The 23,339-nt window shown below is 39.9% G+C and overlaps 1 long non-coding RNA gene across 1 annotated transcript; it reads left to right on the forward strand.

Moving 5' to 3' along the window:
• The first annotated feature begins 11,797 nt into the window (after positions 1-11,797).
• LOC137144687 (uncharacterized) lies at positions 11,798-14,172 on the forward strand. Its single transcript, XR_010917459.1, has 3 exons — positions 11,798-12,036; positions 12,699-13,426; positions 13,989-14,172. It is a non-coding gene; the product is annotated as an uncharacterized lncRNA (long non-coding RNA).
• Positions 14,173-23,339: the final 9,167 nt, after the last annotated feature.

Below are 23,339 nucleotides of genomic sequence, written 5' to 3' on the forward strand. Positions count from 1 at the left end.
CCCCCCTTCCCCCGCATCCGCCGACAAACACCGCTGCTGATTCCCTCCCCCGCCCCCCCACGGCTGAGAAACCCGCCCGCCGCCGATTCCCCCCCCTCACCGCCGCCGAGAAAACCTCCCACCGTTGCTCCCCCACCCCCTGAGAAAAGCCGCCGCAGCCGTTCTTCCTTCCTCCCGCCGAATCATGCCCCCTTGCTGCCGCCGAAAATGGGCAAATGGCTGTAGGGTTTCGGCGGAGGGCATTGATTGAAAGTGCTCAATGTGCTTATTTTCCGAGTAGTACTCTGGCCAGGTACAGTCAGGTGAAGCGGTACTCGACCTGACTCTACCTGACCGGAGTGGTACTCGGGGAAAAAAAGGTTGAGAACCGCTGGTCTAGACAACACGACCTATGAGGCAAGACTGAAAGAACTAGGTTTGTTTAGCCTGGAGAAGAGAAGCCTGAGAGGGGACACGGCAACACCTTTCAAGTACATAAAAGGTTGTTACAAGGAGGAGGGAGAAAAATTGTTCTTGGCCTCTGGGGACAGGACAAGAAGCAATGGGCTTAAACTGCAGCAAGGGAGGTTTAGGTTGGACATTAGGAAAAACTTCCTAACTATCAAGGTGGTTAATCACTGGAATCAATTGCCTAAGGAGGTTGCGGAATCTCCATCGGAGATTTTTAAGAGCAGATTAGACAAACACCTGTCAGGGATGGTCTAGATATTACTTAGTCCTGCCATGAATGCAGGGGACTGGACTAGATGACCTCTTGAGGTTCCCTTCCAGCCCTATAATTCTATGAATATAACTGCTTAAGGGGTACTCCCTAAAGGACTTATTTTTTTCTCATTTTTTCTTGTTTATTCTATTTTGCCAGTGAAGGTTGATGGGCATACCCTAAAAATGCGCTTGAGGAGCAAAACTCATTGAATCCAGTTTTGCACAATATACATCAAGATTCTTCTTTATTACAAAAAAACTCATGGGCTGTTCTGTGGCACGGAACAGAAGTTGGATATTCCTGTTTGCATTGTTTTGCCTGGTTTGTTGTTGTTTGCTTTCATTTTACTATATATAGCTCAAATTTCATTTGTAACATGGGAAGGTGTGAGAGGAGAAAATGATGCCAAGGGAAGCAGCTGAAGGTTGTGAATGCCATGTATAAATGAAAGGGGGAAATCTTGGGGGACCCACCCCTGAAAACAATTTGAAAAATGGATGTACCTTGGAAGTGTTCTAAGGCCAAAAGAAATTACACCATTTCCGCTCCTGTTTTTTTCTTTTTGTTTAATTTCCTTAGGTCATTCTCAGTACTCCTGCTCCTTCCTGAATTAACTGTGCCTGAATTAACTGCTGTAGAAGCAATACTTCCTCTTTCTAAGGACAAGAAGCACTCTTTCTTTGGGAGGATTTTATCTAGCTTTCCCTTCCTGTTTTCTAAATGTTTTTTCTCTGAAATCTCTTTTCTGTATCCTCTCCCCAGTTTTCTGCTTTGTCTGTTCCCTCACCCATCTTGTTTTCTTTCTTATACATCTCGTTGTTTTCCTTCCCTTTTTCCCTCTATACTTTTCTGAGGGGGTTGCAAACCTGTTCTCATCTGCCATGACTGGGTCTTCTGATGATGCAGATTAGTTCAACCATTTGCAAATCTCAAATGCCAAGAATACCCCATAAATCATTGCCTTGATCCCAGCAGCCTTTCTTTTGCAGTTCTGTGGGAGCTAGTGCAAAGAATTCTGTGGTATATTTTAGGATGACTGGTTGTGAGTGACTGAATGCAGGATCATGAATGAAAAATTATTGAGAATCTGTGATGAATTGTTCCCATCTACCTGCCAAACAACTTGGTACCTGAAAGAGACAGAAGTGGGAGAGTGCTTATGGAGGATTCTGGGTAACGAAAAGATAGATTGAGTGACAAACAGCAAATAGAAAAGCATCTCTAGACAGTGTTGACCAAGCATATGACAAAATAAATAATTGGACCTAGGATAAACTAGGAAAAGGAAAACACAAACATCCAAAAAGTTAATGGGCTTTATTATTTGAGAGAGAGAAAGATGAAGAAACCAGTGGTATAACTATAGAATTAACTCATTACCTTTATAGACCTCCCAAAACAAGTGTATGAAACTCTTAAAAGTCATAGAATTGACTTTTGATGCTTGATAAACCTTTAATATCTTACAAAGCCATAACAGTTAATCTTTCTCCACTAACACAGGAATCAAGAGAGGAGTTTTTTTTAGTTTTAAGTGTATATAAATGTAAAAAGGGGTGGATTATGCACTGAAAAATATACACATACAAAATTGCAGACACAAATTTAAGTGGCTGGATTGAGGGCTTGTTGAAAACGTGTCCCTAGATGTTTAATGCTGTTTTCCTATAATTACTGTATCAGGATTTTTCTGAGGCACTGGTGTGCCTTTTTTAACTATAAAGTTAAAGGAACTTTGGTGATGAAACCTGAGTTGCCAAAAGTCAATAAACCATTAAAATGGACTATATGGTAAACCAACCTTCTAAATTCTGATACTTAACTTCTTGATCGCAAACACATGCAGTTCAGAAGAGTCACAAATTGTTTTTCTTAAAATAATATATTAGTGGGTGAAGCAAAGGTGACATCAAAGGATGAATTGTTTGATTAATGCTGCAGTTGCACCTGCTTAGATTAAAAACTGCTAAGTGAATTAACCTTTTTAATAAAATAAATCTCTTATGCTCCAACCTGCAGCAAATTAGTAACTGTTAAAAGAAGAGCAGAGGGTTCTTTATACTTCCAGAATTTCAATATAAACTAACAATTTATAAACATTTTTTATAAACAGGTAAACAAGCCATTCATTGAAAGATTTACTTTTTTCAGTGTGATTACAAAAATATCATAGTATTTTCTTCTGTATTAAAACACAAAAATGGATCTGCTATTCTTTAAAGATAAAATAAAAAATAAAAAATAAAATACAAAAATTAGAATCTCTTTTCCAGTTTGAATCACTGTATTTTTCTGTGTACTTTAGAAATCTTGTCAAGTTCATTTTTCTGCTTTTCCCATGTTGAACTGAGCAGCAAAGGTGAAAAGGTGGGCAGAATTCTGATGCTGGGGCATGGCAAATGTGGTTTGGAAATAAAAAACTATCACTTTGTTCTACCTCCAAAAATGTAATATATATATATTGTGATATCTCCTCCTTAAATAGCTTGTTACTGGCCCTTCAAAAGCAATGAAGATGGAGTTGAGACATTTAGAAGGAAACAGTCTATTTTAATGCATTTTTAGAGATTTTTTCTTTCCATTGTTTGTAATATCCACTTAGAAGTTTAAAAATAGAATTTCCTTCCCTAACAATGTTATCCTTTTCCATTTGACATGTTGATTTTCTCCATGAATAATAATAATTATTATTATTATTATTTATTTAGCATTCACATAGCACTTTTCACGTTCAAAGTTAAGAGAACAAATTGTCCTATTTTTAAAAAAACTGAACACGCACAAACATGGAGACAGGAATTTCTGTGAGTTTTCACATGCTGAGTTTCCAATACATTGTTCCTTTGTGCGGTAAAATTTAACCTCCTAGCCCCTGCAGAATGAGAAGTGGCCTCTTCAATCCCCAGATCCTGGCCCTTCTATCTTCACACTGCTCCCCAACCCTCATGGAAACATAACTCTATAAGGGCCATGATTCCATGGGATCCACCACTGGACTGCAATCAGTTTAGGTTAACAGCAAATAATATAACGTTAACAGAATCAACGTTATTTTATTCTGGGATCCTCATTGGGGTTGGGGGTCATAGTTTCTTGGAGAGCAGCCATGGCCCTGGCTACACCACGTTTCACTCACAAATTGTAACCCTCCTTATGCTTAGAGTCCCTTCTCCTGGGATCCATGGAGAGGTTTTGGCAGAGTCAAGGAAAAGTGTGTGGGAATGATGCCATGAAACTGGCACTCTCTCAGCTACTCTTTAGCCAGATCACCAGCGCTGGGTCTTCTCCAGAAGTAAAGGGGCCATCTGGCCCATATTACTACTTACTATTTATTTATTAAACCCTGGCAAAGAGCTCAGCCACGCAGAAGACACAGAATGAATACAGATCCTGCCCAAAAAAGCTTATAAATAAAGGTCAGACAAAGAAGGCAGGGAAAACACAAAGCAGGGAAGAACTTGGAATAAATGTTTAACTTTTTAGTAGTATTGTAGCTTGTAGAGGCCCCAATTAAGGTAACTTTTTGCTAGTACTTTACAAATACATAGTGAGAGACAGTCCTTGAAGAGCATAAATCGAAATAGATATGACAGGCAATAGGGGCACAGATGAGTGAACTGATTTGCCCAAGATCACTGAGTGAGTCTATGGTATGATATATAAGAGGTACATAAGTAGTAGTATGCTCCATGTTGGTTGGCATCATAGCCACACTGTTACCGTTTAGAATCATACTAATTTACACCTCTTTCTCTATTAGGACCAAAATTGACATACTTTCTTTGATTATAAGCAGAGCAGGTAGAGATGACTATACTTATGTTTGTCTCACATTTTATTTTATAAGACCCTTCTGCTAATAACTTTGCAAAACATTAGCCATTTGTGCTGAAATTTTCCAAATCACATATCTGCCTCAGGCTGAATTTTTGTTGGTGACATTTTCAACTAAAGTGGTTCATCTGTTTCTGTGAACAACTTAGGTTAGGGAAAACTATGTTCTTTTGCTTATGTTAAATTCATATAATCACTTTATTGAAAAACTTTAGTGTCTGTATGCTTTGTTGTCACTCCTTTTACTGTCCTGGTAAAAATCTATCCAAAGTTGGCTGAGTTATGAGCCTCTAAAAATTGCAGTGCACATATGCTCAGTAGCGACCTTTCAGAGTTTGGCAGCTAAATTCTCTGAAGATTCAGTCTGGACTGAGTGTGCTCTATTCCTTGACTACTTCCCCTGCAATTGCTTCTGGCTCCTGAGTCGGTTATGATGCCAGGTACCGGAATTGAGAGTAGAGAGACTGTCAATAGTGTAGCTTGAGTGACCGCCCAGTTGGCACCCAGGCAAGGAGGAGGAGGCTGCCTGAGCAGGGTTGGGCATTTAACTGGTTCAAAAATCATTGGTCAAATATTTGCAGATAATGTCAAAAACGGTCAAATATTTTAAAGCATTCATTTATTAGAACAGCAATGAAAAAGAGTAAGACTTTATGGTCTCCAATAGGCTTAGTCTTAGATAGATATTTATACTTAATTATGAAAAAAACAAGTTAGTTGAGTTATTTTAACTCCTAAAAGTGCAAAACACATTGAAATTAAGTTATAAAAACTGAAAGAATAATTATTAGGGTATCCTGAGGTATATATACCCCATGCTGGCCCAGCAACCAAGGGGTTAATGCAGGTACTCTTGGCCAATGCTAATTAGCAGCCTCATAGCAGCTGGAGAAGGGAATGCCTGACAGTAAGCTGCTGAAAAGCTGCTCAGAGACAGCACTCTAAGAGGGGATGGATGACTAGATCAGCAGGCTGAAGAGCCTCCAGAAACCACGGGAAGTAGGAAGGAGCTAAGGCATGGCTGGAGTCATCAAGTCCTGGTTTGGCTTGTCTAGTTTAGGGGCCCTGACCAGGAACCCAGTGGAATGGGTGGGCCTCTGTTTCCCTACCAACCCCCTGAGGGATTTAAGAATGGAGAGGGTTTTCTAGACCCCATGGGCACCAGGAATTGACTGACAGCCATGCCAGACTGACTGAACTCAGGCACAAGTCTCTGCTTTAAACAGAAGTAAAAAACAAACACATAGCAACTATAAAAAGAAAAGTCATTTTTAAATGTAATTATGCTAAATAGGCAGCAGGCCAACTCTTCAATCATCTTGCTTTTTGTTATCTTTTTCTTTATCAACTTTAACTGCTTAATCCCTATCTTTTTTGTCACATCAGTCATTTGTATCTTCTTCTTTCTCTTCATTTGATGAAATACTGAGTCAACCTCTGGTTTAATTCTGCTAAAAGTATAAAACATTTAAAAAAAAAAAAAGAGCATAGTGCTGGGGATGCCCAGGTTCTCTTTCACAGCTACCCAAAGTGTTGTCCCATAACCACCATTCACCTAACACACACACATACTTTTTATATTAGCAGGCTTGGAAGTTGGGGACCTCTGGTCTATTGAGAATATTTCTCAATTGGCATAAACAAAATGGATTATCAATCCTTTATCAAACAGCCTGAGCTCATGCATGAAAAGGGCTCTCACACAGCTATATAAATCAACACAGAACAGATCTCAGCTATTTTCCAAATGGATGTGAGTAAACAGTTTCTGCTCTTTACAGCGAGAAGCTCCCAACACACTAGTATAAATCTAAGTATGAGAGGAATGTTTCTATAGTCAGGTGTATGTCAATGAACCCTTATAGAAGGATTAAACTCATACATCCATGTGACATGAACATCTCCTAGAGCACAACACCCCTGTTTTTTACTCTTCTGGTGAGAAAGTGGTAGTACAGTGACAGCACTCAGTACAAAGTCTAAATTAAGTGCAGAGTGCACACTAATTTCAACCAATATTGCACACACACAGACAGAGGAATTCACCCCTGCTCTACAGCTCTGCATTGATGTAAAGGGACTGCTGAAGGGATGCAAGACTTGCTCTGGGAAATACGCCTCCCCCTCCTCTCCTCACACACCCCTTTTCTCCCCACAGGAGGCCATAAGGTAAGGGACATTTCATAGTGGGTTGAAGTGGGAGGAGGTATAGTTAAGGCAATCCTGTGCCCCAGAGATTCTGTATCACTGCAGTGACCCATAGGGAGCAGTCATGAAAGGCTGCTGCAACTATAGGGCATGAAATAGCTCAGAATTAAGGGCACAAACAGAGGTGGCTTAAAGCCACCTTTGCATCCTTTCTGCTTGGGCTCCCTCTTGTGTGCTGCACCTCCTAAAACACACACTATACAATCTGTCCCTAAAAGTTTTCAAATATTTTTAGAACATGTTCTCAATGGGCATGCACAATAGCTTTGGTTGATTGGTGGATTTTTGTGCTCGTGATTTAATTTTGGCAGAAATAAACAATAGAAACATTTATTGTTCAATTAACGATAAACAGATCTATATGAACAGTCTCAAGTCCCAGTCAAACCTTGGCTTATCTGCTGAGATTGCCAGTGAAGGTCCCACTATACTGTAATTGTGATTTTATGATGTAGATGTTTGTCCAACAGGAAGATTGAAACTCCCAATTATTCACGTTGGCCACCAGTGCTTCACTTCCAAGATGGGTTGTATTTAAACCAGTGACCTAAAGATGAAAGGCTGCATAGCTCATTGCTAGTCTTTTGAATCCATTCCCTTCAAAGGTGCTGTTTCTAAAAAAGAGAAAACCCCTGAAACTCATTCACCCACTCCATAAAACAACCAACTCGAGTCTTCATTTCTCTTAGAATCTGCTTCTTGCCAGATTATGTAAACGTATCTCATTAAAAGGAGTAGAGAAATTTTATCCACATACCAATGGTTATTGTTCAGATTCACTTGGTGTAATCTATGAGTGAATAACTGAGGAAGTCGGACTTAAAAAACCCAATCTATAAAAATTTGCTGTGTTTGTACAGCCACAGTTCCAGTCTGCAGTTTATCTATGGGAGTATGCTAACATTCTGCTCTTGTGAAATCTTGATGTATGTGTATTACCATAACTCTCTGACTTATAATAATTACTGTTCTTGGCAAATCCAGAGTGTACCCCTGAATTAGGGGAAAATTTGCACTGACATCCCAGACACATGAATTTACCAAGCTAGGTCATACTTTCTGCAGGGCAGTCACAGAGTCCAGGACTACTCTAGGAATGGCCTATATAAACACAGTGATCTGAAACCACTATGGTAGTTTTAATAAGTGCATTACTTACACAATGCCGTTGCTGCATTGCATATGGAAAAAACAGGTATTTTTAAAAGCATTTAATTCATTTTCAGTTTGTGCCTTTTGTGTTAAGTTAAAATGTGACACAACTCTACTCTGAAAGTTTTGGCTCCTTTTCAGGTATGCCTTTGTCAGTGCTTGGAAAAATCATGTCATATTGTTATCAGTATGTTTATTGATAAATCTGAAGTAGCACCCAGTTTGTGAGAACTGGACTTTAATCATAGCCTGCATGACACACAGCTGCTTGGACAAGTTAACTTGAGTCACTAAAAAAGATGTAGGGGGCCAGATCCTCACCTGGTTTAAACTGGCATAGCCCCAGTGATGTCAGTGGAGCTATGCAGATTTATACTAGCTGAGGATTTAACCTGACATACTCATTCCACTTCACAAAATACAGTATTCAATTGGGATGGAGCAAGAAACACATCTAGGTTGTGGGGTTTTGTTTTTAATTGAAAGAGTATTTAAAGGAGTTTCCTCATCTGTTTCTTGATGGTTCACCAGAGGCTGAAATGAGGTTTTCAAACACACTTGAGAGAACATCTGAATATTGTCATTCAAACTTTCCAAGTTTTTATCCTTTTGCTTTCATTGCTGGAGACTTTCTAAACAAAGAAGGGCTAGATTTCTCTCTCTGTGTTTAGTTTATTTGCTCGATTGTGTGTGGGTGTCTGCTGCAATTACTGTTGTTATGATTGTGTCTATTGAAAAAGACAGACAGGCCTGTGGGAAGTCTCCACAGAATGGAGGTCATAGCAGAGTGTGGCTTCATCACCCAGCACCTCATACACTTCCTCTGCTGAATGTGCTAGACAGATAAGAGAATGGTATAAAATCATGCTGCTGGAAACTCTTTACATTTCCCAAAACAACCAGACTCTCACAAGTGACCTTTTGTAAGCATACTCTGTGTCTCTTCCAGTGATCAGCATGTTCATAAGCAAATGGGCTGACCTGTCTCTCACCTTTCAGTCTCAGCTTACTTGTATGTATTTTTTTTTTTTAAATTGCACTTCTATAGCCCCTTTCCACTGAGGATCTAAAAGCCCTTTACAGATGTTCATTAATAAAAGATCACAAGAGGTAGGAAAGTGTTATCTTCATCTTATAAACTGAGACAGAGAAGTGAAGCAACCTGTCCAAGATCACACAATTATCAGTGACAGATGGAGAAAATCAAACTCAGGAGTCCTAACTCCAAGGTCCCTTTCTTTTACTATTAAGACGACAGTACCTCTCAGTACCTTCTTTTGACATATATATTTAAACGTGGTACACAAATAGGCACTGATGCTTTATCCCCCTCAGTATAATAGAGAGAGGGTAGCTGGCAAGATGTTCTCTGTAATTCTTGAATGCTCAGATTTGTTGACTTCCAGGGCACACTGTTTTATCTGGTCTATAAGTAGAGATAAGATGACTGAGGTATAGTCCCAATGCATAGGGATGTTAGTATTTGGTTTGAGCTGTTGCTTGGTAGAAGGGGAGAAGCTGAATGAATTGTTTTTCATTTTGTTATTTTAAATAATGGCAGGGTGCTCACAGCCCTCTGTATGGGCACATTTTATTATTCTAATTTAAAAGAAAACAAAATATTGCTAACTTTTAGAAAGTCTTTTCCAGAATTCAGAAATGAATTTAAGTTGCAGGCCTTAGTACTTCCTAGGTTCCTGAAAGCTGATGAATAGCAACATAATTTTTATACCAAAAAAAAAAATTTTTATCCATAGTTTTTACATTGTTCTTCACTTCCTTCTTTTAATTTTTTTCTCCCCCTTTTGTTTCTTGTCATGCATTTTTTTTTTTTACCTGATCCTCACATTTCATAACAGTGTCAGGGTTAGTAAATAGCCAATCTTGGTCTTTTAACTATAGGGGTGCACCAGCGGCTTCATAATATACCCATGTTCCTTGCATCAGCATGCAGAACATTTTTCCACACTCACCTTTCAGCATGTAGGATATATCATCATTGAAATATTCATACCCTTTATGAGGAAGCAAACAGAGGTGAACCATTGCACCAATATCTAACACTATACATGTATGAAGGAACATGACATGATCAACTCTTTCAGGAATTAGTTTCCAGACACAGTCAAGGGCATATGACATACATATCAGTGAATGGTGTGGTACATGGCATTAATTTATATGTCTGTAGGCAGGTGGTTATTCATACATACACTTCATGGATTTGCTTCACTTTTCATTTTGTTTACTGCAGAGTTGTTACATTGTTAATATGTATTGTTTAGTACTGAACTGGTGGTATCAGTGAGCTAAATTCAGTGGACTGTTTTGCATTATTGATATGTGACATTTGCCTACTTGGAGATATGCTTAAGGCAGGCTTTCTGTTTAAAGTTATGATTAATCTTTCATCTATCTGATTGAACTATTTTGACCTTTTCTCTAAATACACACACGCAACTGTGCCTCAGAATTTATTAGTGTCGGGATGAAATTCTGTGTATGTTCAGGGAGGGGGAAATGAGGAGCAAGACATTACAAGATGAAACATGACACTTTATATCAGCAACTCACAAATCTCTCCCAGGATGATGGGGGGCTAACTACTGGTTGAATGCTGACCAGCTGCAGGGGGACTGCAGATCTGACAGAGTCATAGTCATTTCTACAATAGGCAGATTAGTAGTAGGCAGAGGATGATCAGGAATTGCTCAGGTTAAACATGCTAACGCAAAGTGATTTGCTTACTTTTCAGAGATCTGTAGACATATCTTCCTGACAGCAGCCCTCATGTCATGATAAAATGAAAGTCATGCAATACATTGTCCTGTTTTGGTAGAGGCTTGAGAAGAACCCGTATTATTTTACTGAACATAAAATAACTATAGTGTTTAAAATAAAAAAACATGGTGCATTCTTAAAATCTCCCCAGAAAAGAGAGTTAGGTTTATGCTGGAAGAATTGGAATAATTAGAAAAAGACATCAATGTTCATCCTCTATTGCAGAAAATGATGCAAAGCTTATTGACAGCTTTTACCATCTTTTGCTTTGAGCCTTAAATTTTCAAAGTTATTTGAAGTTGGCATGATTCATGCACTTCTTTTAGGGCCTTATTCTATAGCCTATTTAGGTGAAGATTAAGAAAGTTTCCGGAATCAGGTACTTTAGGGAATAAGCAACATTTCCAGAAAATTAAGCTTTTTTACAAAATTGTGATTAGCAATATGGCTATGTTCAGCATCATTACTTTCTAACTAAAGAAACTGGTCCAAGTTTTTGACTAATTGCCATTGCAACACCATTAAAATACATATGAACCTATTTTTAGACTAACATAAAAAGAATGCCTGAAGCACTGTTGCTTTGCTGCTTGCTGTAGCTTGCTTCATTCAGGGAGATTTACAAATGAAATAGTCTGGTTTTGTCATCTGTGAGGCAGATAGGCCTTTATATAAAAATTGAGCCCCAAAACTGAATTTAAGAAGAAAGGACTTTTGGCTTTGACCAAGTTGAAGTCTAACCTTTCACCCAAATTTTGTGCATTGAAAAATGCTATTCTGTGTTGAGCTGAGTACCAAAATATGAAGGAGGACGTTCATAGTTATAAGGCCAGAAAGGACCTCTCTGATCATGCAGTCTGACCTCCACAGGACTTCCCTGAATTAATTGCCATTTGCACTAGAGCATATATTTTAGAAAGTCATCCAATTTTGATTTAAAGTTATAAGCATCAGTCTGTAGAACAGGAACTGTTCCTGTCTGTATATGGCTGAATGAATATATGATTTGTGTTTTCCTAGTATTTCAGTTCCATCATTTTGCTAATTTTGCATTTTTTAATTATTTTGAACTAGGACTTTGTAGTTTGGTTGAGATCATATCTGTGGACTAACACACCACCTCAAATGTCCAAAGATATTTTGAGACTGTCTGGCTGACTATTTGGATTTATTTTTGGATCCATGGAATTTCCAAGCCCCAAATTACTAGAATGGGGAAGTTCTTAGTTTGAATAAAAAAGATGATTCCATCAGACACAACTGGAAGATCCCATTGACTTAAGAAGAAGAGTGCCCCATTCTGCCAACGGACTCCTGAGGAAGAATATGACACAGACATGCCTAGGCATACCCTGGTAGGTATATTGCCTCTGTTTTAAACCATCTTCTCAATATTTCACTGAGGGGGGTCATGTGTGGTCTCTGCTGAGAGCTAAGACTAGCTGATCATCATGGTTATTGCAAGATGTCTGTATGGGAATTAGTTTATAAGAATGTGAAATAAAGAATAGTAGCTTGCAAAACTGCTAAAGTGAGACTTGTCTCCTGGGGAGGGTGGGGGCCTCAGGGCTAATTCAATCAATGTTGAGAACAATGGACATCCCTGAAGACAGCACTTGGTTTACTGTCTGGGGAAGATGCAGCCTTGAGCATACTCAAAGACAATAGAACCCCAAGAAATGGTCTGGACAGGGGACCCCCTGGAAGTCTATAACTGCAGAAGAGGAGAGGGGACAAGACTGGTTCTACTGCAGAGGAGTGACTCTGCCAGCGAAGGTTGTCTCTCATGCAAGGTGGATCCTAGCTTTCTGAATTAGACAAATGCTGTAAGGATTAATTATTGGGTGAAAAATACCTTAATCGATAGGAAAGTAACTTGTTAATAAGTATAGACTATATATTGTTTTATGTTATACTTTTACCTGTAACCTTGTGTTTCCAAACCTTTGCACTTGCTTTTGTTTGAATCTCTGTTTGAAGCTCTCTTCAATAAACTGCAATTTTGGTTTTATTATAGACACATCTAAGTGCCTTGCACTAAGGAAAGTGTAGAACTGCAATAAAACCAGTGAACGGGGCTGCACTGCTTCCATGGAGGCAGCAGATCAGTGTACACTGCGGATGTCCAGGAGAGAAAGGACTGAGTACGCAAATGTAACAAACTGGGGTTGTGTAAACTGCTAGCCTGCAGATTGAAAGAGTGGGGCTCACCAAGCCCGGAGCGGAGTGCTTGTGTTGCCAGGAGCTGGTGGCTGCGGAGAATGTCCTCTGGTAGGCATAGATAGGGCTCTCTCCTACTCTGAGCATGTAGTGGTGATTCACCTCAGATAACCCCAAAAACATCACAAGGCATTCCAAGGGGAAGTAAACAGCCAAGCCACCATCTTCAAAAACTGAAGGAAAGGAAGAAATAATTGTTTGCTTGCTTGCTTCTTCTGACCGTTGACTTGAAACCTTTACTTCCTGCTGCAGCGGCCATTGGTTTCTGGCCACATGATGCCACAGTGCCCTCACAAAGAGGCCTGTGCTTCCTCCACCCTCCCAGCTGGCCACCAAGAGGTGGGATTCCAGCAACATGCAATAACTAAGGTTCAACATCTATGAGCAAGTAACTTCTAGCCAGCCAGCACCAAGTCCATCGATGTTAAAACACGTGAGCCAATAAGACCACTGACTAATCTTTTCAGCCACATACTATGCTCCTGAAGCTGAGTGAGAACACGAGAGTTGCAACAATCATCCTGCGTAAGTATCAGTCTTTTTTATTTTGTTTTGTCTTTCCAGTTTTATGAGTGGAGGAATGCCTCTACCTTCACATTCTTACATTTGTTTTTTGTTTTTGTTTTAACTCCAGCAGATGGATGTAGTCAGTGTATGTGTGGATAAAACCTGCAGAATTTGTTTCAGAATGGTGGCTATAGAATAATTAATCAAATACCTGAAAAAGCCCCAGGTTAAACCACCTTCCTATACAAGACCACACATGCATGTATTTAATGATTTAGGAGTTGTATGTTTTTTTCCTGAAAAATTATTTTTATTATTTACATTCAGAATTCAAATGACAAATTTAAATAAATGTATCTTGAATATTACAATATTTCATGTAATCCTATAGTGGTGGGGGAAAGAGAAGGAGGGAAAAGATTGGCTATTACCTATCAATAATTTGGGCAGATTACCTTAATTGGCATCAGAGGTGTAGTCTCTGCATTAGCTTCAACCCAGGAGTGATTTGACACTCCCTACATCAGCTGCTTGGTTGGAACATAAATATATTGAGATTGCTAATGTCCTTTCATTTTAGGGGCTGATAGCTAAACAAGACTGTTGCCTTTGCAAATTATTACTTAAAGTTTATAAGGTCCCTGATGATTGGAAAAAGGCAAACATAGTGCCCATCTTCAAGAAGGGGAAGAAAGAGGATCCAAGGAACTACAGACCGGTCAGCCTCACCTCAATCCCTGGAAAAATCATGGAGCAGGTCCTCAAGGAATCCATTTTAAGGCACTTGGAAGAGAGGAAGATGATCAGGAACAGTCAACATGGATTCACCCAGGGCAAGTCATGCCTGACCAACCTGATTGCCTTCTATAAAGAGGTGACTGGCTCTGTGGATGTGGGGAAAGTGGTGGACGTGATATACCTTGACTTTAGCAAAGCTTTTGATACGGTCTCTCACAGTATTCTTATCAGCAAGTTCAAGAAGTATGGGTTGGATGAATGGACTATAAAATGGATAGAGAGCTGGCTAGATCATCAGGCTCAACGGCTTGATGTTTAGCTGGCAGCCGGTAACAAGCGGAGTGCCTCGGGGTCAGTCCTGGGGCCGGTTTTGTTCAACATCTTCATTAATGATCTGGAGGATGGTGTAGTTTGCACCCTCAGCAAGTTTGCAGATGACGCTAAGCTAGGGGGAGTGGTAGATAACCTGAAATGTAGGGATAGGATACAGAGTGACCTAGACAAATTGGAGGATTGGGCCAAAAGAAATCTGATGAGGTTCAATAAGGACAAGTGAAGAGTCCTGCACTTAGGATGGAAGAATCCCATGCACAGCTACAGACTGGGGACCGACGAACTAGGCAGCAGTTCTGCAGAAGAGGACCTGGGGGTTATAGTGGATAAGAAGCTGGATATGAGTCAGCAGTGTGCCCTGGTTGCCAAGAAAGCTAATAGTATATTGGGCTGCATTTGTAGAAGCATTGCCAGCAGATGGAGGGAAGTGATTATTCCCCTCTATTTGGCATTGGTGAGGCCGCATTTGGTGTATTGTGTCCAGTTTTGGGCCCCCCACTACAAAAAGGATGAGGACAAGTTGGAGAGTCCAGCAGAGGGCAACAAAAATGATTAGGGGGCTGGAGCACAAGACTTATAAGGAGAGGCTGAGGGAACTAGGTTTGTTTAGTCTGCAAAGGAGAAGAATGAGGGGGGATTTGATAGCAGCCTTTAACTACCTGAAAGGGGGCTCCAGGGAGAATGGAACTAGACTGTTCTCAATGGTAGTAGATGGCAGAACTAGGAGCAATGGTCTCAAGTTGCAGGGGGGAGGTCGAGGTTGGATATTAGGAAAATCTTTTTCACTAGAAGTATGGTGAAGTACTAGAATGGGTTACCTAGGGAGGTGGTGGAATCTCCATCCTTAGAGCTTGACAAAGCCCTGGCTGGAATTATTTAGTTGGGGTTGGTCCTGCTTTGAGCAGGGGGTTGGACTAGATGACCTCTTGAGGTCCCTTCCAACTCTAATATTCTATGATTCTAAGAAACTGTTTATTTGATAAGATTGAATCAACCTGATATTAGATTAATTTGATTTGATATAAACCCTTTATTTTAGTTTTAGTTATTTATTTTTATGCTTTTGCTTATTTAGTTCAGCTAATAAAATATATCAAACTTGAAAGCTGTGTAGTTCAGATGTTTGTTCCCCAAATGTCATGTTTCCAGACCTGACGAGTCCCAGAGTAAATAAGAGGCAAGTCTGTGACTCATGCAGTGGCGATCCATAGAACTGCCCTATAGTCTTCCCACAATTGGTGCACAAACAGGAACGCTGATATCTTTTGAAGGAAAGGTTCATTACGTATTGTTTGTTTATTTTAACAATCAACATGTGTTCACAAACCTTGGAGAGCTGGGTCAGATACCAGCTAGTCAACCTATAAACTGATGTGATGGCTCTCAGGGTACCTAGGACTTTGAGCCACCTCGTTACCCCCTGCCTCCAGCAAGAGGGAGTCTTTCTTGTGGTAACTTGGGTGTCAGCTTTCTGACACCACCAGCCTTTCAGCCACTCTCCTCTGCACTATGCCAGCCCTAACTTCATCTTGCATGTTAACAATAAGTGCACCCTAATCTCAGAGTCCCTTTGAATCATTCCCCTGTGATATCCAGCCCCTGATACTGGCTACCCAAAGATATTCCAGATCCTTTGCACCTAAAGGAGCAGTGTACCCCAAATTACGAGTTTTATCTTAAATTGCTGCTCCTGTAAGCCACACAGTACGTGTGAGCACTTAAATAAATGTACTTTTTTATTATAAAAAAAAGAATGTAGATTTAACTAGAAGTGAGAGAAAATGATGGAAACAAGTCGTTACAACACAAAGCAAAATCATAAAACATGAACCTAGGTCTACACTTTTATCAGTAGTTATTCCTATCTAATAAAGTAGGCTTTCCACCCAAAGTTCAGTCCATTGCAGAGCTAGCTGGTTTCACAAGAACCAGAATCCAAATATTCATGAAGGCCCCTTGCTCCTCAAGGGGTTTACTCAGTGAATGGATACAGAGTGTCTTCCCTACACTCTGTTGTACTGAAACAGTCTTTTTGTCTTTATTCATAGCCAGGACAATCGCCTGCCTGCTATAATGGTCCTGTTCACCTCCAAGTGGTTGTTTGTAATTGTCTTTGACGGTTTTCCATTAACCATTCTGGGATGTGGCAAGGGTAAACAACAGAACCTTGCATTACCTTGCCAGCTAACTAGAGGGTTGACAACCCCCTCTTGTTTGAATGGGCCATCACCAAGACACATTACCTTGGTGACTAATTTGTACTCCAAGTCCATAAAGCATATGTTCAATGTATACATATATATTGTTCCTTAAATATTATCAATACCTATATCTCACAATGATTGAGTCTAGACAAGCTTTCTGTAGATTACTTTACATGTTACTCTTTATGGGTAAATATCCTGTAAGATATATTTAATGTAGTGAGTTCGTCAGGTCTGACATAAGAGATGTTTGCAAAGAACAGGAAAGCCTTTGCCAAGGGGTCTTTGTGTCAGCTGACCAGTAAATCTATTTACATATTTGTAGCAGTCCTTGCTGCTGCGGTTTTCATAGGCTTTTTCTTCACTGCCAAAAAGGCATGTTCTTTACAGTCAGATAACTAATGCACAATAGTTATCTTGCTGCTAAATCATAGTAGATGCAAGATAGCTGTATCATAGTGGAAAAAAGCACCTTTAGTTTTTACCATGAGGTAGTAAGGTGATGTCAGCACTCTACCCCCACCCCCATGGTTTACCTCGCGTAGTTTACATCATGGTAGCACAATCTAGGCTTTCATTAAAGGTTCATGCTGTAACATCAAAATGGTTTATATAAAATGCTGTATTATTCTCTTATTTTTAAATAACCTAGTAAAATTATTTTAAACTGAATCACACATAGCAATATGCTGAGGAAGTTGATGCTGCTGGAATACTAGCTACATTAATATGGAATTGCTATGAGGGATCTAGCATCTCATTCCACCGTAGACATAAGGATCTTGGCAATGTAGTATAAATTTGATGTAGAGAATGTCACAGTTTTCTTCAACTGTCAATCAGTGCATATCTAATTGAGTGAAGTTTCCTGTTTACTAAACAAAATCTCTGGAGAAATACCCTTTTTCTACATAACAGGAGATCTGGGTTTACACAAGACCAAACCTATGTTTGTCTGCATTCCTGAATCTGAAAAGTTGCAGGGGGGAGATCCCATAGTGATAGCTGTCTCGTTCGTAGCAATAAATCAAAACCCAGTCTGTAGCCACGTCTGGCGGAACTGATGCCTTCAAGCACTACAAAGATCTGGGTTCAGACAGGATAATGTCCAGGAGGATGAGTTTATTAGGAATTTAAAAAGGAGGAAGGGACTACACCAATTTTACAAGCAGACATAATTCTGCCATTCTTTATGATCATTTACAGTGTTTTCTTTACTTGTTCTGTTTGACTTCCCCTGTGGCTTTGAGTAAGTCCCTTATCTTTTCTCTGCTTAAGATTTGCCAATACTTAAATGAGGATAATACTTACCTAATTCACAAAAGTGAAGTGAGGATTCATTATGCAGAAGCAGTAGTTAGGGTTGCAGCTAGAGTCCCATTATAAGGCTGACTGTGATTCTCACTCCCAACCCATAAGTAAAACAAAACCCTGTGTGCTTTCAGATTTTTAGGGTTAAGTTTCATTGGCAATTAGTAACTGACTAAAAATCTTGACAAACTTTAAGTTTCTTGATATTAAAAGCCTTTGAAATAATTCCTTACAAATTTTTACAAACTGTCCACATTTCTGTCTCCCTTTAGTAGTGCAATTAAATCACCTAATCATACAAACTACAATCACAAATAGATTTTTTTTACATTGACTCCTGCAAGAGAGTTATCAAAAGGAGGGTTAGTAAAATTTTGAAGAAATTAATACTATTATAAAAAATGATAAAACTTTGCTTCTCTTTTAAGGAAGTTAATGGGGAAGTATTGAGAATGACCCACATTTTCCTGTTACTCCTTCCACCTCTTGGTAACCTCAGCTATTCCCACCTCCCCAGTTCCCACCACTATGAAATTAATACCTGCTGCTCCTTTTACTTTATCTCCTACTTTGAAAATGTAGGGCTTCTTAAAACTGAAATATTCTTTATATACCTATTCAGAAAAGGTAAGTGTTATGTCTGTGCAATCTCAACTTCAGCTTCACACAATTGTTGTATGACAATTTTAGTTAATGTTTGTGAAATTATTTTGAAGATAAATTCCTATGTAAGTTCTAAATAGTATTTGAAATTAAATATTATCAACAAATATCACCTTTGTATGGCCAGAGAGCTAGGTTGGTTTCAGACATTCATAATCTATATGTCAAAAAACCTGAATCTGGTATTTTTTAAAAAACAAAACTGAGAATTGCCTAGATACCAGCGTGATGGGTGCATGAGATTAGACAGACAGAAGAATCACTACCAATGTTGTTAGGGAAAAAATGTTAAAGCATTTAGCTGGGAATGTGGAGATGACTATCTCGGATTTGGAAAATGCATTATAAACAGGAGGTCCTCTTGGCTTGCAGGGGTAGAATTTACCTGCTGCATAGGGTTTGAGGTGATGGAAAAGTAAAGCCAGGATCCTTAACTTCCAAATAACTGGACTTGCAAAGACTCTAGAAACAGGCAGCCTTTCTAAATAGGTTATCTGGAGCTTCTGTACAGTACCCAATATGAACACTGTATGAAGTGGTGATTTTGAGATACTGTCAGTGAAGAGACTGTAATATTTAGTAGTTTGTGTATATCTACACCAAAATTAATGACCGAAAACAGTAAGATCTAAGAAATATAGTGTATGCTAAATGCTTCCAGAGTTAAGTTATACCCTGACTTTGCACTAGCCCTTCTGAAAAAAAAGGAAATATTAGGCACAGAATTGTAAGATGAGTTTCAGTGTTTTGCTTAACAGTCTGCAAGATCTCCATTAAGGCAGATCTATGCCTTTCAAATAACATGGTAAATTAGTCATATATATTAAGGAACCTAGGCAGCCAGTTAGATTACAGTATCATCCCCTCTATAAAATGAAAAATCTGGATTAAGATCTATGCTACGTTGTTGGATTTTGACACCCTCCCACATGCTAATGATTTTGAAATCCTTAACCTGTACATAATAGGAAAGTTGTTTCAAAAACAGCGTTCTGGAGGGTGGAAGATAAAACTTTTTTTTTTAATAAATTACACAAATAATTGTATCAAATTAGTTCTTAAAGCCAGCTCTATTTTGTGCATACTATGTTCTGAGGATGACCAGCTCACAATAAAAAGGTAATATTTATCAATATTTCTAGTATTTCAGCCACAAGGAGTAAACTTTCCCATTTCTTTAGCAATGGCTTTTCTTTGCCATGACAGTAATATATAAACAAATAAATGCCACACATTAAAATAACAGAATGTTTTTTTAGAGCACAATACAAACTGAAGGTGCCTGAAATCACTTTACATACAATGAATTATATACTCATAGAGCAATGACTCTGTACTAAACACAATAACTGCTATGTATAAGCAACAGCTCAGAAACAGCCTGGGGTATCAGAATCCATTTTATTAAGGGCAGGACTACACTTAAAAAGCTGCAGCAGCTCAACTGCACCCATGAAGCTGCATCACCGTAGCGCTTTAGTGAAGACTTTACTATGCTGACGAGAGAGCTTCTCCCATCAGCATAGTTAATCCATCTCCACAAGAGGTGGTAGCTATTTCGACAGTGGAAGCTCTCCTATCAATATAGTGCTGTCCACACTGGGGGGTTAGGTTGGTATAACTATATTGCTCGGGGGTGTGGATTTGTCACACCCTTGAGAGCAATATAGTTATACCAATGTAAATTTGTAGTGTAGACCTGATCTGAGAAAGTGAATGTTGACAAGGACATAAAGGTTTTCCTCTTTTCATTAAGTACTGTTATGAGCTGAATGAAAACTCATTATGGGTTGAATTAAAATTCTGCTCAAACTGATGTGCGAACACGTCCTTCATTTAAGATAGTTGTAAGAGCTAGTTAAGGGGCCACACCTAGAAACAATACCTAACAGTCTGCCAGAAACTAGCACCACATGGGGGAAGGTGTGTGTGAACATGCACATGCATGCATGCACTTGCTCCTTCTCCACAGGGTATTATGACCAGATGGGTGGGTATGGGAAAACGTGAGAGAACACAGAGAAACTGGGAACAGACAAGAACAGAGAGAGAGAGAGGCAAAGGCAAAATCCAAGAAAGCCATTTAGTAACTTGTGAATGCAGTGTGACCTTGGAAGAGCTAGAGAGAGTGCTTTGAGGTCTGTTGGCTAACGAGACTTGGGGCTATAAACTAAGATACTGCTCCTTAGGTTCTTGATTCCTCCTGCATTTGGAGAAGCAGGACTTCATACGTTCCTTGTAAATAAAAAAGATTGCATCAAAAGAGAATATCAGACACCATCAATTTCTACTTCCAACTGTAACATCCCCATGACCCTGAAATTTGACTAGCCCCTCTGGCTGAAAAGAGGCAACAGTACCTTGCAGTTTTAAACTTCTACCCTGTCATCTCCAGAGATAGGCAGAAGGGAATTTGGTTTCATGTCTTATTGAAGGATGGTATTTGTAAGTTCTTGTCTACACAACTTATTTTTTCCATAAAATTTCCCACCATTATCACCACTGGATCACTAGTGGTTGTAGCTGTCAAAGCTCTAGTATAGACAAGATGCCAGCATTTTAATCACTGTGTTGTCTAGACTTACTTTGACCAGGGTTAAAGGAGTGAGTAGTTAAAATATCATTGGACATTTCAGTCAACATTAGTACTCACATCCTTCCTAACACCAGTGGAGCTGCACCACTGGAAGTAGAAAGCATTAAGAAAATAAAACTAGTGTAGACTACATTTTAGTCTGAAACTTCAGGATATTCTGGCTCAGAGGCTACCAGATGAGTCATAGTGACACTAATAATCTGTGATTCAGCAGGATGTTGGAATTTAGATAATATGAGTATTTTAAAGGGAAGTTCCAGGGAATTTAAAGTAAACAGTGAATTTGACTAAATTTTACAGTTAGTTTTATGTACCCAGGGGAAAAATATATTCCATTCCCAGCCTCTTTACTTCCTCCCTTATCCCCCATCCCTTGCCCCAAAAAGACTAGAGTGCAAAAAAGCTTAATGACAGGAAATACCTCAAATGCATTTTAAAGCAGCTAAAGCCTTTTAGCTTCTGGGGGCCTGAACTCACTCTGACTTCTTGTACAACTGATTAAAGTCATATTAAACTCCCTCCTTACATGCTACTTGAAACTCTGCTCACACCTCAGTGAGAAGATTTCTGCCTCCTGGAGTGGCTGTATTTTACCGAATGGTATCAGGGCATGGGACAACCAAAATTTTATTGGTGAGGAGAGCAGAGGTTAGAAAGGGGAGCCACACTAAGAAATAGTGCTCTAAACTTGCAACTGTCCTGAAGTCAATTAAGTTGTACCAATTTCCGCAAGATCTGATTTTGACCCTATAGTCCCACAAAATTCTTGAGGCTGGAGAATGGGGCAAGGGAAATACTAACATATTTAATAAATTATAGTGCAAACCATAGAAAAATATATAAAGCAAAATGTATTTCTTGGGGCTAGAAAACTTGAGTATTTAAAACCAAGGAAGAGACAATCTGGAGGTGGAATGTTGCACAGCTTTGGTCATCTGAGTTTTTCCTATGTGACTTCATTAAGTGTCTTGCTCGCTGCTCTTTTTATTCAGTCTTTTACATATGACTTTGGCATTTGAGACTCCTTTTTGGAGGCTAGGTTTTTTGAGATTTTATTAAAGAACTGATACCTACTTGCAACTTGTTCACAGTGTCTGATTTACTTTTTGACTCCCTTTTTAGTAACTTGCTATCTCTAAATAATCTAGGTAGTGTGATGGAATTCTCATTCTGGATTCATCTTAATTATTGTATAACTTAAAACAAAGCAAACAATTTTTGTCCCCGAGCGACAAGGGGGTGGTAGTGAGGTAATGACTTTTATTGACCAACTTCCATTGGTGAGAGAGGCAGCTTGCAGAGAGGTGTTCTGCATGTCCGGGCAACTAAATACACTCCATCTTGTATTCAGCTGCGACATTGAGTAGATTTCCCTACCCTAAGGAAGAGCTCTGTGTAACCTGGCAAGCTTGTCTCTCTAACCAAGGGAAGTTGGTCAATAAAAGTCCTTACCTCACCCGCCCTTGTCGCTCGAATGGCCTGGGAAAGAGAGAGCTACAACACTGCATACAATTTTTCTCCTAGTTATTCTAATTAGGAGCCTTGATTGTCTGTGATGGGCCAGACTGGTCCCCGGGCCAGAGGGAGAGGAGCCTGAGGGTGCCTTGCTAAGCAGAAGGCCTTGCACACTGAGCTCCGGACTGGGGGCTCTTCAGCAGCACAGAGTCCCGCCTGCAGCTGCTTGGTTTTCATGGTGCTGCAGCTAGCGGGGGGGGGGGGGGGGGGGGGCTAACTGTGAAGAGTGCAACCCCCCACCGCCCAGCTTCGGGGTCTGACCCATGACACGGGGAAGGGAATTCTCGCCCAGCCGGAGAGCCTGCACACTGTTTGATCTACGCTGCTGTGGGGGCGGCACTGCCAGGGGGGTGGGGGTGAGGGGTGTTACACCACGGCTTACCGCAGCATTAGCGTCTGCAGCCGATCGCTGCGGGGATTCACAGGCTACAGCCGCCTCCCCCCACGAGCGAGGCAGCCCGGTGCGTGCAGCGCTAGCGCAAGTCCCAGCTCGCTCGCCGGCCCGCCCAAAGCATTCGGGGGGACCACGGCAAGAACCGAACCGAACCGAACCGAACCTCTCCTCCGACCC

The sequence above is a fragment of the Emydura macquarii genome, unplaced genomic scaffold (genome assembly GCF_026122565.2).
Source record: "Emydura macquarii macquarii isolate MOO-44397 ecotype Brisbane River unplaced genomic scaffold, CSIRO-AGI_Emac_v2 contig_3477, whole genome shotgun sequence".
In the NCBI taxonomy this organism is placed as follows: Eukaryota; Metazoa; Chordata; order Testudines; family Chelidae; genus Emydura; species Emydura macquarii.